This window comes from Formica exsecta, unplaced genomic scaffold, assembly GCF_003651465.1.
Source record: "Formica exsecta isolate Colony F162 unplaced genomic scaffold, ASM365146v1 scaffold1448, whole genome shotgun sequence".
NCBI lineage: Eukaryota > Metazoa > Arthropoda > Insecta > Hymenoptera > Formicidae > Formica > Formica exsecta.
The window spans coordinates 10969-17581 of NW_021848777.1; positions in this window are offsets into that span (position 1 = coordinate 10969).

Genomic DNA, 6613 nt, shown 5'->3' on the forward strand with positions numbered 1-6613 from the left:
GGCGAAGGCCTTGGTGACGTTGGCCGCCGTGGCTTTTCGCAGCGGTGTGACCTCGATCCACTTCGTGAATCGGTCTTGCATGGTCAAGAACTAGGTATGTCCTCGGTTGGAACGTAGGAGGGGCCCGACCAAGTCGGTGGCGACTTATTGCCACGGGGCGGTGACAGGAGTCGCATGGAGGTGCCCGGCTGGTCGACGTTGCGACGCCTTGTGGGCCAGGCAAGTGGCGCACGAGCGCACGTACCGTGCAATGTCCCGGAACATCCCCGGCCAATAGTATAGTTGCGCGATGCGGGCCATTGTCTTGGCGGTGCCTAGGTGACCCGACTCGGGGGCGTCGTGGTAGCGCTGGAGTAGGGCGGGTCGTTCTGATGTCGGAACGCATCGCTTTCATTGCTCGTCGGCGGCCATCTCCCGGAAGTCCAGGTCGTGGAGGAGGTGGCCGTCGCGGATTTGGTAATCGGGCCGGTCGGTCGGTCTGGCTTGTATCTCTTGGCAGATCCGGTGGTACTACTTACACCGAGGTGTTGGTTGGGCGGCCGCGACCTCCGGTTAGCGCAAGAGCGCGTCGGCGACCTGATTCTGGGAGCCCCGACGGTACTTAATTTTGAAGTCGTGCTGCTGGAGTTCAAATAGCCAACGGGCGAGTCGACCCGACGGGGTTTCCAGGCGTTGAAGCCACCGCAACGACTGGTGGTCGGTCAATACTGTGAAGCGGTACCCCTCCAGGTAATCCCGCATCCGCCGTATCCCCCAGACTACGGCGAGACACTCCAGTTTGGTGGCGCTATAATTGCGCTCGGCGTGGTTCAGCGTCCTGCTGGCGTATGCGACAACTCGTTCCCCCTCCGGGAACTGCTGTGTTAGCACGGTTCCTAGTCCGTGTGCGCTGGCGTCGGATTGCAGCGTGAAGGGCTGCTTGAAGTCGGGACATGCCAACACTGGCGCGGACGTTAAGGCCGCCTTGAGGCTCCTGAAGGCCTGATCCTCGACCTCGGTCCACGCCCAGCCCGCGTTTTTGCACGTGAGGCGGGTTAGTGGCGCGATAACGGTGGAGAAGTCGGCTATAAATCGCCGGTACCACGAGGCGAGGCCGAGGAATTGGCGGACTTGCCGCAAGTTGGTGGGCGCAGGCCAGTTGGCGATCGCGCTGATCTTGGTCGGGTTGGTGCGGATTCCCTGTCGGTCCACAATGTGCCCCAGATAACGGAGGCTATTCCGGCAGAAGTGGCACTTCTCGGTATTGAGTCGCAGCTTGGCGGCTCGTAGGCGGCGGAACACCTCGGCCAGATGCTTGAGGTGGTCTTCGAAGGTCGGACTGGCTATCACGATGTTGTCCAGATAGACCAGGACGTGGGGTTCAAGCTCGGGCCCCAAGACGGCGTCCAATAGGCGCTGGAACGTGGCGGGGGCCGAATGCAGCCCGAATGGCATAGTTCGGAACTGCATTAGCCCTCTTCTCGGTACGGTGAAGGCGGTGGCGGGTCGGCTCTCGGGTGCCAGCGGTACTTGCCAGTACCCGTGTTTGAGGTCCAGCGTTGTAAGATACTTCGCGCCCCGGAGCTTGTCCAGCGTTGCCGCGATGTGTGGCAGCGGGTACGCATCTTTCCGCGTGACTTCGTTTAACTTCCGGAAGTCAATGCAAAACCGGTATGTGCCGTCCTTTTTCTTGACGAGCACTACCGGGGAACTCCAGGCGCTTTGCGATGGTTCGATAACGCCGGTTTCCTCCATTTTTCGGACCTCCTGATCGATGACGGCCTTCATGGCCGGGTTGCTTGGTCGGTACCGTTGCTTGATCGGCTGGTTGGTGGTGAGGTGGATGCGATGTTCGATCCGGTCGGTGGGGCCGCGTATTGACTTGAACGCGGTCAGTTCTCTGTCCAGGAACTCTCGTAGCCGCCCGTCTTTGTCCTGGGTTCGTGGTGTCAATCCGGCCGAAATTTCGCAGACCGCTGGTCGGGTGCTGGTGCTTGGGCCCGGAGGTGCTGGGAGTGCGATCCCGAGTTTGGCCCAGAGGTCAATGCCTATCCAGCACTGGCCCACTTAGGTTCGGCATGACCTGGAAGGTGTGCGTCACGGTTCGTTCGGTGGTAATGATCGGTAGGTCGATTGTATGGGTAATCGGAACTGTGGTGCCGTCGGCCAAGTTGATCTGCTGGTCCACCCTTTGAGGGGGGTGGCCGCAATACGTGGCTTGTTTTGCAATAGCCGGACTCACGAATGACATTTCGGAGCCGGAGTCAAGCAACGCCCATAGGTGTCGATTGAGTAGGCGAATCTTTAGGTGCGGCCTGGGTGTGAACCTTATGTGGTTCGGTCGGGTCGGGTGGCGGTCGCTGGTTCCCCGGCCCGTGGGCCGTTTCCCGATTGCGGGTGGCAGTCTCGGGTGAGCACGCCGTCCTTGCCGCAACGGGAGCAGAATTTGCGTGGTGGCCGCTTGCAGTCGAGGCGTGTGTGGCCTCGTTGTTTGCATCGCCAACAGCATTCTTCTCTGCTGTAGGCGGCGGCCGCAATCGGTGACCTGGGCACGCTTCGTAGCGGCGGTTGTTCTTCCTTTTGCCGGCGGAGGACCTTTTCGTGCTCGGTTGCCCGGGTGCTAAGCTCGGCTACGCTGGTGGCTTCTGCCGGCCGAATGTATGGCTGGTAGCTGAAGTGCAAGTTGTTATATAACAGGCGGGCCTTCACTCTTGGTGTGTAGCCCCCAGCGCGCCTCATCATCGTTAGCAGGTCCGTGGCGTATTGGTCGAAGGATTCCCCCGGTCTTTGCCTCCGGGCCTGGGCGTCCTGTCTTAGCTGGTCTTGGTAGTCCGGTGGGAGGTATTTCGATAGAAAGGCGGTACAGAAGTCGTCCCAGGTCGCCCAATCCTCGTAATTATTACGGTACCATAGCAGAGGATTCCCTCGTAACATCTCGGGCAGCCCGAGGAGGAATACCTCGTCGGCGTAGCGGTAGGATCGCTTGAGTTCGTCTAGTCGCTCGAGGAACGCGAACGGGTCTTTGCCTTCGAAGCACAGGCCCCATTTCCGGATTCGATCTAACACCGCGGTGGGGTCGCGTAGCGTCGGTTCGGCATGGTCTGGTGTCGGCTCGGTATGGTCTGGGTTCGGCTCGGTATGGTCTGGGTTCGGCTCGGGCCGTACCGGCGTTGTCTCCCCCTTGTTTGGCATGTCGGCGTTGTCGTGTTCGGGGAACAGCCCGGGATTTTTAGTTACAAACTAACGCAGTCGGTATCGCAACGCTTCGATATTTCCGGTACTGTCGAGACCGTGGGAGACTAGCTTAGTCGCGAGCTGGGCTTTCGTTAGCAAGTATATCCAGGAAATTTTCATCGGGGTGCGCACGCAAGCTGGAGTCTCTACTGGGCAGGTCTCTGTTCGGGCGCCATGTAACGCGGTCACCTCGCTCGACGCTCGGATCGGCTCGTCGGTGTCCAAGTTTGAGAGGAAGGGAGACTCAAGCTTACGAGACACAGTATAGGTAGAAAAGATAGTTTATTGAAAGCGAAATATATACAGAGTAGCGTGCAGGGCCATGCGGCGTTAGGCGGCGTGTGCTTGGTGGCAAACGGGCGCTAGGACGCGAGCGCAGCGGGAAGTACAAGCGCGAAACGGTCGACGTGATGTGGCGTGCAGCGCGAAGCGCGAAGCGTATTCGACTTAACTATGACTTTATTTACATGCGCGTTAGCTTAGTATCTACGGTGACGCTATTTACACGCGGGTCGATCGTGACGCGGTTATCCCGGTCGGGCTTATTTCTAGCGGTTTATAATTACGGCGCGATTCGCGGACTTATACTTAACCGGACTTATTACTAGCAGGCTTATGATTACGGCGGGTTTCGCAGGCGCGGACTTATGACTAACCGGGCTTATTACTAACAGGCTTATAATTACGGCGCGGTATTTACATGCACTTATAGCTACTGTCAGGTTAGGCGGCTAGGTATTGCCGGCAGGCCCGAGTGTCACGTCGAGCTCCGCCTGCAACGGAAACCAGAAAAATGTTGCTGCAATATTGTTAGAATCTTGCGGTGCTGTATGGGTATATATATATATAAATGTATTTTATCTTTTTAATATTAATTAAAATTCCGAGTGTAATCTCCCTTTTTATCACGTTCGTTTCACGTCCATATGAAGTCCATATGAAGTCGTTTCGTATATCTGTTATTGTAAATTTATGTCCATCGACGTCCATCGAATGTCTTCTGGACATGTCAGGGATCCACCAATTTCATATTTGGATATTTCATGGACATCCATTATATATTTTAGGAACATAAAACGGACATTTTATAGATATTCTTAATATCCTTGAAGGATATTTGTAGGATATTTTTCGGATATCTGTGTGCTGTCTGGGTTTGTATACATGTTGTTATTTATTTTCTTCACCGGACTGCGTTCACGATTTATATCATTATCTTGTTTGTAACCCGTGAATCGTCATCTTAATTTATTTTATCATGCATTATGCGGAACGCTGATTACTTGTAAGTAACACTTTGTCATTATTCATGTGACTCCCTCACATTGCTATTTTCACTCCATCTTGATTTACAGGTACATTACGTATCCACTTGAACATAAACATGTGGGAGTTTTTAATTTTCGGCCTATCCACCGTTAACTTAATCATCCTCACAACGTCGTGGACAGGTGATAGCGTTTGGCGTCGCGGTAATGTAAGAAATCATTATTTGTAACTGCGTTCATTTAACCGTTAAGACCATACGACTGCGAACTTGTTTCTTTATTTTTATTTTTATGGGAGTGTTTGTATATATCCGACCCAACTGGCAATTTATTGTTTGATTGTGATCACAACGTTTCGACCATATGGTTTTGGTCCTTATCAAACTTAGCTCTATTGCCCTTTTATTACATTAGATTTTATTCTGGAGAGCCTCTACATAATATTATTATTTAATATTGATATTTATTTGTGAATGTATTAAATTAATATATTTAAAATATATTTAAAAATGCGTGTCGATGATGTGAGTCGAGTATGATCGAGTGAGTCGAGTTCGTTCTTATATTGTGAGCAAGGCTAATAATAATATTTTAATTAATAGTAATTTAAGTAAAAATGCGTAATAACGGACCCAGCTCCAATGACCTTGACTTTGACATATGTTGTCAAGGTCATGACTCTGAGTAACCTCCAAAAGGTTTTAGCCGTCGCTCGTTTTTTATTAAAAAATTATTAACAAAAAAAGTTTGAAAAATATAGCAGTTATTTTGAGTATTGAAAGGCATAAATGACTAATATATATGTGGAAATAGTATATGTATGAACGATTTCCCGCTTTTTCCCCCATAGGGGGGGGGGGCGGAACCCACGGTGTCCACGCATATATTTTACAACGCGAAACGAAGTCCATCCCACGATTGTTGTGTGGATGGGAAAGTGTATGCGTGAACGCAGTGGGTTCCGCCCCCTCCCCCTATGGGGGGCTCCACTTCCGGAAGATATAACCTAACCCAAACCTATTTCTGATTTAAAACTAGACCTTGCTTCGTGCAGAAAGTTGCAAATTAATGTGAAATCATATAATTATAAATCTTGTTTAAGTAGTCAGAACTTTTTACTAACCTAGTGACGGGAAAGGTCAATGACCTTGACTTTTTTAGAGGTCAAAGTTTACATCAAGGTCAACCGGAAGTCATATGGGATAGAGTGTGTAAAGGTAAACATTTACCCATTTACGTTTTATTTAGTAAACTTTTTTTGTTAATAACTTTTTAATAAACAACGAGCGACGCTTAAAACATTTTGGAGGATGCTCAGGACAGTGACCTTGACAACATATGTCAAGGTCAAGGTCATTGGAGCTGGGTCCGTTATTATGCACTTTTACCGTACGTTATGAAGTTTACAAGAAAAACAGAATTAAAATTTCAGACAAAACACTTTTGTCATAAAATTTTTGAATATTTCGTTGTGATGTAATTTTTGTAATTTTATGTGTATAATGTTTACGGGTTTATTACGGAACTTCTTTTATTTTATGTAGAAGAACGTGTTAATAAAAATCCAATATATTTAATTGCTTGCATTTGTTAACTCTTAAATTTTTTAAAATTTTCATGCAAATTGGATGTCATAATATATTGATATTTATTTGTAAATACAGGGTGTTCCAGGAGGAAAGGTCAATATTCCGGGAGGTGATCGTATCGGTCATTTTAAGTAAAAATGTTCATATTTTCAAAAATTCCACCGTTTACATCAATGCATTTTTCAACTGTTGTGTGAACATGGCGTGTTGCTCGTCTGAGTACATCGTGACGTTCCTTTATGCGGGCACTAGCATCCATTATTTGAGCGAGCAGTTCGTCTCGTGTATTCACTTTTCTTCTGTACACTTCACTGTACAGGTTCACGGATGAAGGTTGAAGTGTACAGAAGAAAAATGAATACACGAGACGTACATTCAAGTCGCTCTACCTCGGAAACCGTGGGGAATAGAACATATATTCATATGAACATCTTTGCTTAAAATGACCGATACGATCACCTCCCAGAATATTGACCTTTCCTCCTGGAACACCCTGTATATTAAATTAAGTTAATATAGATAGAAAGAGGAAGAAAAAAAGAT